This window comes from Diceros bicornis, chromosome 35 (genome assembly GCF_020826845.1).
Source record: "Diceros bicornis minor isolate mBicDic1 chromosome 35, mDicBic1.mat.cur, whole genome shotgun sequence".
Lineage (NCBI taxonomy): Eukaryota > Metazoa > Chordata > Mammalia > Perissodactyla > Rhinocerotidae > Diceros > Diceros bicornis.
The window spans coordinates 10,298,707-10,307,593 of NC_080774.1; positions in this window are offsets into that span (position 1 = coordinate 10,298,707).

The following is an 8,887-nucleotide window of genomic DNA, read 5'->3' on the forward strand; positions in this document are numbered from 1 at the left end:
CTCTGGATATCAGTTTCCCTGTAACAAACCTCAAGAACTGGTAATTAGCCAAAACTTCAGTGTGAGGCCAGGGAGAGGCCACCTGGGCTTTTAACAATTTGTAACTTCTATTTGCCTTGTGAAGTTCAGGGATACAAAGGTTTAAAAAATCAATATTTACATATGAATGTAACTTAGAGAAGCAGGGAAAGGGGATGACTGCTTTTGGTTTTAACCCCATATATGCTGGGTTTAATGTAGAGGAACTGATATCAGGGCTGGCATTACTCCTCCTGCCCTACTCCCTGGCAGGGGTGCTATTTCCCCTTCCCAGCTTGTCAATTGTCTAAGCTCCTCTGTGTAATCATCAGATAGCCAGCTAATGGGTTCATGCCTGAGTTACCCCCTGGAGTCACTGAAAAATATTAGAAGAAGATGGAACCCCAAAACTTGTAGCTGGAAATTAATAGGCTAGTAGGAAAAAAAATCCAGGGCTAACTGTAAATACTTGAAAATCACCACCTCATGAGAGCTAGAGATATCTATATACACATGAGTGGCTGGAACTTTTAATAACCAAAAGCTAAATAAATGTATACCCTACAGCCCGGCCCAGCAATTCCACTCTTGGGTGTACACCTAACAGAAATGAATGTCATATCTAACCAAGAACGAGAATATTTATTTTTGGCTGAAATAGAAACAAGACAAATGTTCACCAACACTAGAATGGGTTAATAAATTGTGATATACTCACAATTTATTTCAAATACTACACAGCAATGAAAACTAACAGACTAAGCTACATGCAAGAACATGGGTGAATATAACAATCAAAATATTGCATGAGGGGGCCAGCCCAGTGGCATAGCAGTTAAGTTCGCACACTCCGCTTCAGCAGCCCAAGGTTCGTAGGTTCAGATCCCAGGGGTGGACTGATGCACAGCTTGTCAAGCCATGCTGTAGCAGCATCCCATATAAAGTAGCGGAAGATGGGCATGGATGTTAGCCCAGGACCAGTCTTCCTCAGCAAAAAGAGGAGGATTGGCATTAGATGTTAGCTCAGGGCTAATCTTCCTCACACACTCACACAAAATATATATTGCATGCAAGAAGTCAGACACAAAAAAGTATATAATCTATCATTCTATTTACATGATGTTCAGGAACAGGCAAAAACTGTGCTTAAACAATAGAAGTCAGAAGACTGGTTACCCTATGGGGTTGGACAGATAGGGAAGGAGCCTAAAAGAACTTTCTGGTGCTGGAAATTGTTCTATTTCTTGATCTGGGTGGTGGTAACGTGTGTATACATATGTAAAAAAGTCATTATGCAAACTTCACTCCTAGGTCGAATTTCTCCTAGCAAAATAAAAACATATGTCTACACAAAAACTTGTGTACAAATGTTCATAGCAGCATTATTCATAATAGACAAAAGGTGGAAACAACCTTTTATGAGTCTGCTAGGACTGCCATCACAAAGCACCACAGACTGGTTGGCTTAAAGAACAGAAATTTATCCTCACAGTTCTGGAAGCCAGAAGTCTGAGACCAAGGTGTCGGCAGAGTTGGTTTCATCTGAGGCCTCTCTCATTGGCTTGTGGATGGCTGTGTGCTCCCTGTATCTTCACGTGGTCTTCTCTCTGTGTGTCTGTGTCCTAATTTCCTCTTGTTCTGAGGACACCAGTCACATCGGCTAAGAGCTCACCCTACTGACCTCATTTTACTTAATTACCTCTTTAAAGACCCTATCTCCAAATACAGTCACATTCTGAGGTACTAGGGGTCAGGACTTCAACATATGAATTTTTGGAGAACACAGTTCAGCCCATAACAAACCCAAATATCCATTGACTGATGAATCAATGGATAATATTCATTTTAGAATGAATGGGTAAACAAAATGTGGTATATCCGTTATAATAGAATATCATTCAGCCATAAAAAGAAATAAAGTACTGATACATCCTACAACGTGGATGAACCTTGAAAACATATGTTAAGTGAAAGAAGCCAGGCACAAAAGACCACATATTATATGATTCCATTCATATGAAATGTCCAGAATAGGCAAATCCATGGAGATAGAAAGTAGATTAATGGTTGCCAAGCCAGGAGTGGAGATAAGGGAGGAATAGGGAATGACTATTCATGAGCTCAAAGGTTCTTTTTGGGATGGCGCAAATCTTTTAGAATTAGATTGTGGTGATGGCTGCGCATGTTGGGGCCCAGGGCAGGCTGCCCTAAAATATCCCACAACAGCATATCGATTATTTTGAATTAAAGTTACTTGAAAAAAAATAAAAATAAAGTTACTTGAGAAGTAAAAGGGGCATTCTGACCCTCCTGTCTCTGTTCCTCCTGAAAGCAGGAAATGAATTTCCCCTGTGAAAGGTGCTCTCTCTCCCTGCATCCTCATCACTAGAGCTAGGGAATTCAAGGCTTAGAAGCCAGCATAAAGAAACCTTGCTAACTTACTACCTCAAGCCTAAACTCTGCTTAAATTCCTCCCTATTTACATACCTCAAATCTAAGTTGGTTTGTCCTGTCATTCCTCACAAATTTATTGTTTCTTTATATAAAAGATATATATACTGCCTTCTTTGTTTACTCTCTGAGCATCATTTCTCTATGATCTCCATATGTACATATTAAACTGGGTTTTTCTCCTGTTAATCTGGTCTTGTGTCATTTTTATTATTAGTCCAGCCATAGGAACACAAGAAGGGAAGATGGGATTTTCCCCACCCTGACACAACTCTGTGAATATGCTAAAAACAACGGAATACTTTAAATGGGTGAATTGTCTATGTGAATTATATCTCAATAAAACTGTTATAAAAAATGCATTGCATGATACACTTAAGATTTATGCACTTTATCGTGTGCATTATAGCCCAATGCAAATTAAAACCAAACAAAATAATAACAGTCTCTTCCTCCAAAGGTATTTGAGAAGATGAGTGAAGAGAGAGAAGGTATTTGGGATGACTCACTCGTTGCTAGAGTTGCCCCTTGCTGCATCGAAAAGTGCCAGGAAGATCAACCACGGTGGGGGGGTGGAGGGGTGGGGGGGTGGACCACCAGGGACCAACGCAACTGGGGAAGAGCTGGGGGAAGTGCAAAGGATAGGATGCCAGAGAGTAAAATAGAATCCAATTCGATGAAAACAGATTTGGCTTTGGCCAAACAAAAGTTAAACTACCTTTTAATGTTTATTATGAAGGAGCACGTAAAGAAAACCATGAACGACTACAAACCAGAAATACCGTTAAGAGCACCTTGATGTAATTCTGCAAGTATGAATTCAGTGCCTTGCATGTGTCAGAGTCCGTGCTAGGCATCGGGCCAGGAATATGTGACTCCAGGCAGCTGCTGGGAAGTAAACGTGGGAGGAAGGGAAGGGGTTGGCGGCTGGAGACACAAGGAGAGCTGCGTTCAGCTAGGGAGAATCCCTAGCTTTGAGCAGCGGCTGAGGCTGAGGGAGCAGAGGACTATGCGTGTGTGTGATGTGGGGGTGGGGGGCGGAAGGGGGCTGCAGGGAAGCATTGGGGAGGTGGTGAGGTCCATACTGGCTTCTCGGACTTGGTAGTGATAGCTTTGGCTAGAAGGGAGGATTCCCCTCCCCCATCCTGGCAGGGACCAGAGTTTGGCAGAACAGGGAAGGATAAGGCAACACCTATCCCCGGGGCTTTATCAAAATTCCACTCCCGTCAATGCTGAATCTGCCGGAGCCAGGATGGGAAGTTCAGTCCAAGCTCCCCAAAATTCAGATTCAGGATATCTGGGCTGCGTTTGCAGGTGTGAGGGATGAGGGTGTTGTCAGGACCAGAAATTTAAATTTTTAACACCACCTCAGATGATTGTGGTGTAAGGGGTTGGGGGGGGGGTTGATTCTTAAACTGTACGTGGAAAAACACTGCCTAAGGGGAACTGCATCTAATCCTCTGCTACAGATCGTCTCCTACTAAACCGGGAAGCAGGTCTTCCTCGAGTCTAACCCAGATCCTTCCTACTGCTGCTTTAATCACCACACCCTACCTGCCTCTTCTGGTCAAAAATAAAATGTTGGTACACTGTTTTTATTTCTGCTGCTGGACATAAGCCAGTGAAAATAAGGCACCCCAGGGAGTTAAGTGAAGTTTGAGCTTGTCATTATTTCCACTTTATTCCTTGTTACCCTGGACGATGATGTCTCCCACTGTAAACTCTGAAATCAGAAGAACTTCTGGTCAGCCATGCAAGGGAAGAAAGTTAGTTCTTGCCAGGAGACAGGACCGCTATTCTGTTTATTTATTCAAAATATGTTTATACCAAGTTGGCAAGTACTGGGAACAACTTCTCATACGTCGCTGGTGGGAATGTTAAAAGATACACTTCGGAAAACAGTTTGGCAGTTTCTTGTAAAATTAAAACATAGGCTTACCGTGATCCAGCAGTTCCACTAATCAGTTTTTATCCAAAAGAAATAAAAACGTATGTCTCCCCAAAAGACACGAACAGAATGTTCATAGCAGCTTTATCCACATTAGCCAAAAACTGACATCATTTCTAACGTCCATCAACAAAATTGTTGTATATCTATATGATGGAACGCTCCTAGGCAATAAAAGGGAATCAATTATTGGTGTGATCAATAGCACAGATTATGCTCAAAAACATCATGCTGAGTGAAAGAAACCTGACACAGAAGTAGAAATACTGTATGGTTCCATCTAAATGAAACTCCACTCGGCAGTAAAGCGTATTAGGGACTGCCAGGGGCTAGGTGAGGGGTGGGGATTGATGAATGATCAAAATAGTCCATATCTTGATTATAGTTAACAGTTACATATGTCAAAACACATTGTCCTGTGAACTTTAATGACTGCTTTTATTGTTTGTAAATTATGCTTCAATAAAATTGAAAAAATAGAGTAAAAAAGAAAAAATATATTATGCCATAGATCATTCAACCAATAAGGCATACAAAGCAGTCAGCAAGTCTAAAAATCTGGCTTGTTATTCTCCCATCAATACATTGTGTGCAAGTCAGGAGCAGAGAGAAAAATATGGACTTTTTTTTTCCTGCTTACAAAAATAACCTACTTGGAAAATTATTTAATGTAAGAAGTGAAAGTCCTTGTAAACCCAACCTTTAAGAGGCCATCACTGGGAATCGATTACTCCTCCAGTTTATTTCTAAGACCATTCTAACACATATTATTAAGTCTTTTTTTGTGTGTGAGGAAGATCAGCCCTGAGCTAACATCTGATGCCAGTCCTCCTCTTTTTTGCTGAGGAAGATTGGCCCTGGGCTAACATCTGTGCCCATTTTCCTCTACTTTATATGGGACACCACCACGGCATGGCTTAACAAGCCATGCGTTGGTGCGCGCCTGGGATCCGAACCTACCAACCCCGGGCCGCCAAAGCAGAGCTAGCACCCTTAACCGCTACGCCACCGGGCTGGCCCTGTTATGTCGTTTAATGTCACTAATATTATTTATTAATATTATATTTACAAATATAGAATCCTAATGATAGATTTGGCTTTTCAACTTTCTTTTTCATAAAACAATATATTTTATGTATCTTTCCACACTTGATTGTTTTTACTTTTTGTGTGGTTCCATTGAAGTATCATTTATTTAACCGGTCTCCTTTTGGGGGACCATTTGTTGCTATTTTTCATTCCTGAAAACAGTAGTAGACAGCCATGTAATTACACAGCCTGAGCATTCCTATATACAAGTTGGCTTCCTAGAAGTTTGTTGGTCAAGTTGCTTGGTGAAAAGGCATAACAGTTTTAAGGAGGGGAAAAATTACTCCCTTTCTGTTGCTGTGGCTGCAGGATATGTGGGTGGGGGAAGGAGATATATTCTCAGAGATTCAAGTTCTTATAATGCTTTTTTTATGAGACAAGATTATTAATTACAGTACACAAAACCCAACCCTGGCTGATTTAGTGAAAAGAAATTTTTGTTGAAAGGATTGTGTTTAGTTCACAGGATTGCTGAAAAGTTTTGTTATAAGTTGAATAACATTTTGTGGGTCGGCTTGAGACTGGAATCACTACTGTAACACTACTGCTATGGGAAATCTGTTTCAAAATTCAGAAACCTGTTCACAAATAACCTAAATTCACTGCAGGCGGAGACTTCATCTAATTAATTGTTGGGATCCAAAGACTTTGTGGACTTTCTCTGTGGGTTGCATGGTCTAATACCCTTACTGGGATTTTCCATTAAAGCACCTAATCAGTTTCACCCCCAGGCTGGGTGTACGTATTCAATTCTGATGCTAACCACCTGGAGTTAGCACCTGACTCCACAGGTTTAAGGGCTCAGTCCCTATGATATGATGGTATAACAAAAAGTAAATGTTTGGTCTTTGTCCTAGTTCCTGGCCCAAGAGCTTCTAAAACCCTTGAGATTCCCTAAGTATTAGGGATGAGAGAAATGTCTCTTGTTATTCATTATAAGCTCCTTTCAACCATACCTGAGTTTATGCTAATAAGGTGACTCTTGGTAGGCCCCTAGACAGCTTCAGGATGGGTGCTGGTTGCCAGAGGGATCAACCATGTGATTAAAGTGTTGGAACTTTCAACTCCACTCCACCCCCCAGCTCTGGAGAGGGGAGAGGGACTGGAGATTGAGTTAATCATCAACGGCCAATGATTTAATCTATCATGCCTGTGCATAATTGATAAAAACCCCTAAACTATGGAATTTGGAGAGTTGCTGGGTTGGTGAACACATCCATGTGTCAGGAGGGAGGCACATTCTAACTCCAATGGGACAGAAGCTCCTGGGCTCAGGACCCTTCCAGACCTCGCCCTCTGTGCCTCTTCATCCGGCTGTTCCTCTGTACCCTTTATAATGCCCTTTACAGTAAACCAGTAAATGTGAGTAAAGTGTTTCCTTGAGTTCTGTGAGCCATTATAGCAAATTATTAAACCTGAACAGGGGGTTGTGTTCAATTTATAGCCGATTAGTCAGAAGCACAGGTGACAAATTGGACTTGTGACTGGCATCTGAAGTGGGGGAAGAGGGAGCAGTCTTGTGGGACTGAGCCCTTAACTTGTGGGATCTGATGCTAACTCCTCTGATAGTTAGTGTCAGAATTGAATTAAATTATAGGATACCCAGCTAAAGGCTGAAGAGTTGGAAGACTGGTTGTTGGTGTGAGGAAAATCTCTACATATTTATTGCCAGAAGTGAATTACGGTGAGTAAAAAACAGATCCTAGTAGTTCCCAACAACACTGCTCTCACTTCAATTGCCAGCCACACTTTGGGGGTCCCCAGGCCAACCCAGGCTATAAATTCAGGGTTCCCATGACTCCTTTAGGTTTGATAATTCACTCGAATGACCCACAGAGGGCCATGGCGTAGTGGTTAAGTGTGCGCGCTCTGCTGCTGGCGGCCCCGGTTTGGTTCCCAGGCATGCGCTGATGCACCGCTTGTCAGGCCATGCTGTGGCAGTGTCTCATATAAAGTAGAGGAAGATGGGCACAGATGTTAGCCCAGGGCCAGTCTTCCTCAGCAAAAAGAGGAGGATTGGCATGGATGTTAGCTCAGGGCTGATCTTCCTCACAAAAAAAAAATGACCCACAGAACTCAGGAGAGTCCTATGCTTACAATTACAGTTTTATTATGAAAGATACAGATCAGGAACAGCCAATGAAGACACATAGGGTGTAGTCTGAGGGGCAATGCAGAGCTTTTGTGCTTTCTTCCTGTAGAGTCAGGGCATCGTGCTCCTGACACATCAATATGTTCACCAACCAGGAAGCTCCCTGGAGCCTAGGTGCCCAGAGTTTTTACTGGGGTTTTATTACCTTGGGCTTGATTAATTAAATCATTGGTCACGTGATTGAGCTCAATATCCAGACCCCTCCCCTCCCCAGAGGTGGAAAGATCCAATCCACTAATCACTTGCTTGGTCTTTCTGGTGACCAGCCCACCATTCTGAAGCTACCTAGGGTCCCACCTTGAGTCACCTCATTAGCATAACAAAGACAGTCCTATCACTCAGGAAATGCCAAGGTTTTTTTGAAGCTCTGTGCCAGGAATCAGGGATCAAAACCAGATATATTCTTTATTATACCATGGCACGTATCACACTCATTGTCATTACCATTGTGCCTGTCTCCCTGGTAAGCTCTGGGAAGGCAGGAGCTGGTTCTGTTGTTTGCCATCGAAGCTCCAGAGTCTTACCTAGGGCCTGTCACATAGGGTGTGCTCTATACCTTTGCTGAACAGATCAACGGGGCTGGTGCTGAAGTAGTTTGGACTTCAGGTATTGGTTACGCTGTATTCAAAAATAACACTTTATAGCCAAAATGTCTATCAACAGGGAACTAGTTGAATAAATCATGGTACTGATACTGAACCTCTTAATCTCAAATTCCTGTGCCTGATGCACAGTAAGCCAGTTATTGAGACATCGGTGCTTGGAGATGGAGAAAATTTTATTCAAATTGGCCAAAACGAGAAGGCAGGAGGATAGGTTCTCTCAAATCTGCCTTAACTAGAGAAGAAAGCAGGGTGTTTTATAGAGCTAAGGGGTTGGCAGGAGGAATTGCAGAGAAACAAAGTGGTAATCTGTATTTCTTTCACTCCCAATAAGCACCTTGGGCAAGCTGACTTCTAGGCGTCAGTGGCAGCTGGGGGCTGGTTATCTGGTGATCCTTGAAGGCATTCTTTTTCTTCTGTAGAACCAGCTCATAAATCCTTGTGACCCTTGGGCTGGCCCCATGGCGTAGAGGTTAAGTGCGCGCACGCGCACTCCACTGCTGGTGGCCCGGGTTTGGATCCTGGGCACGCACAGACACACCGCTTGTCAGGCCACGCTGTGGTGGCATCCCACATAAAGTGGAGGGAAATGGGCGTGGATATTAGCTCAGGGCCAGTCTTCCTCAG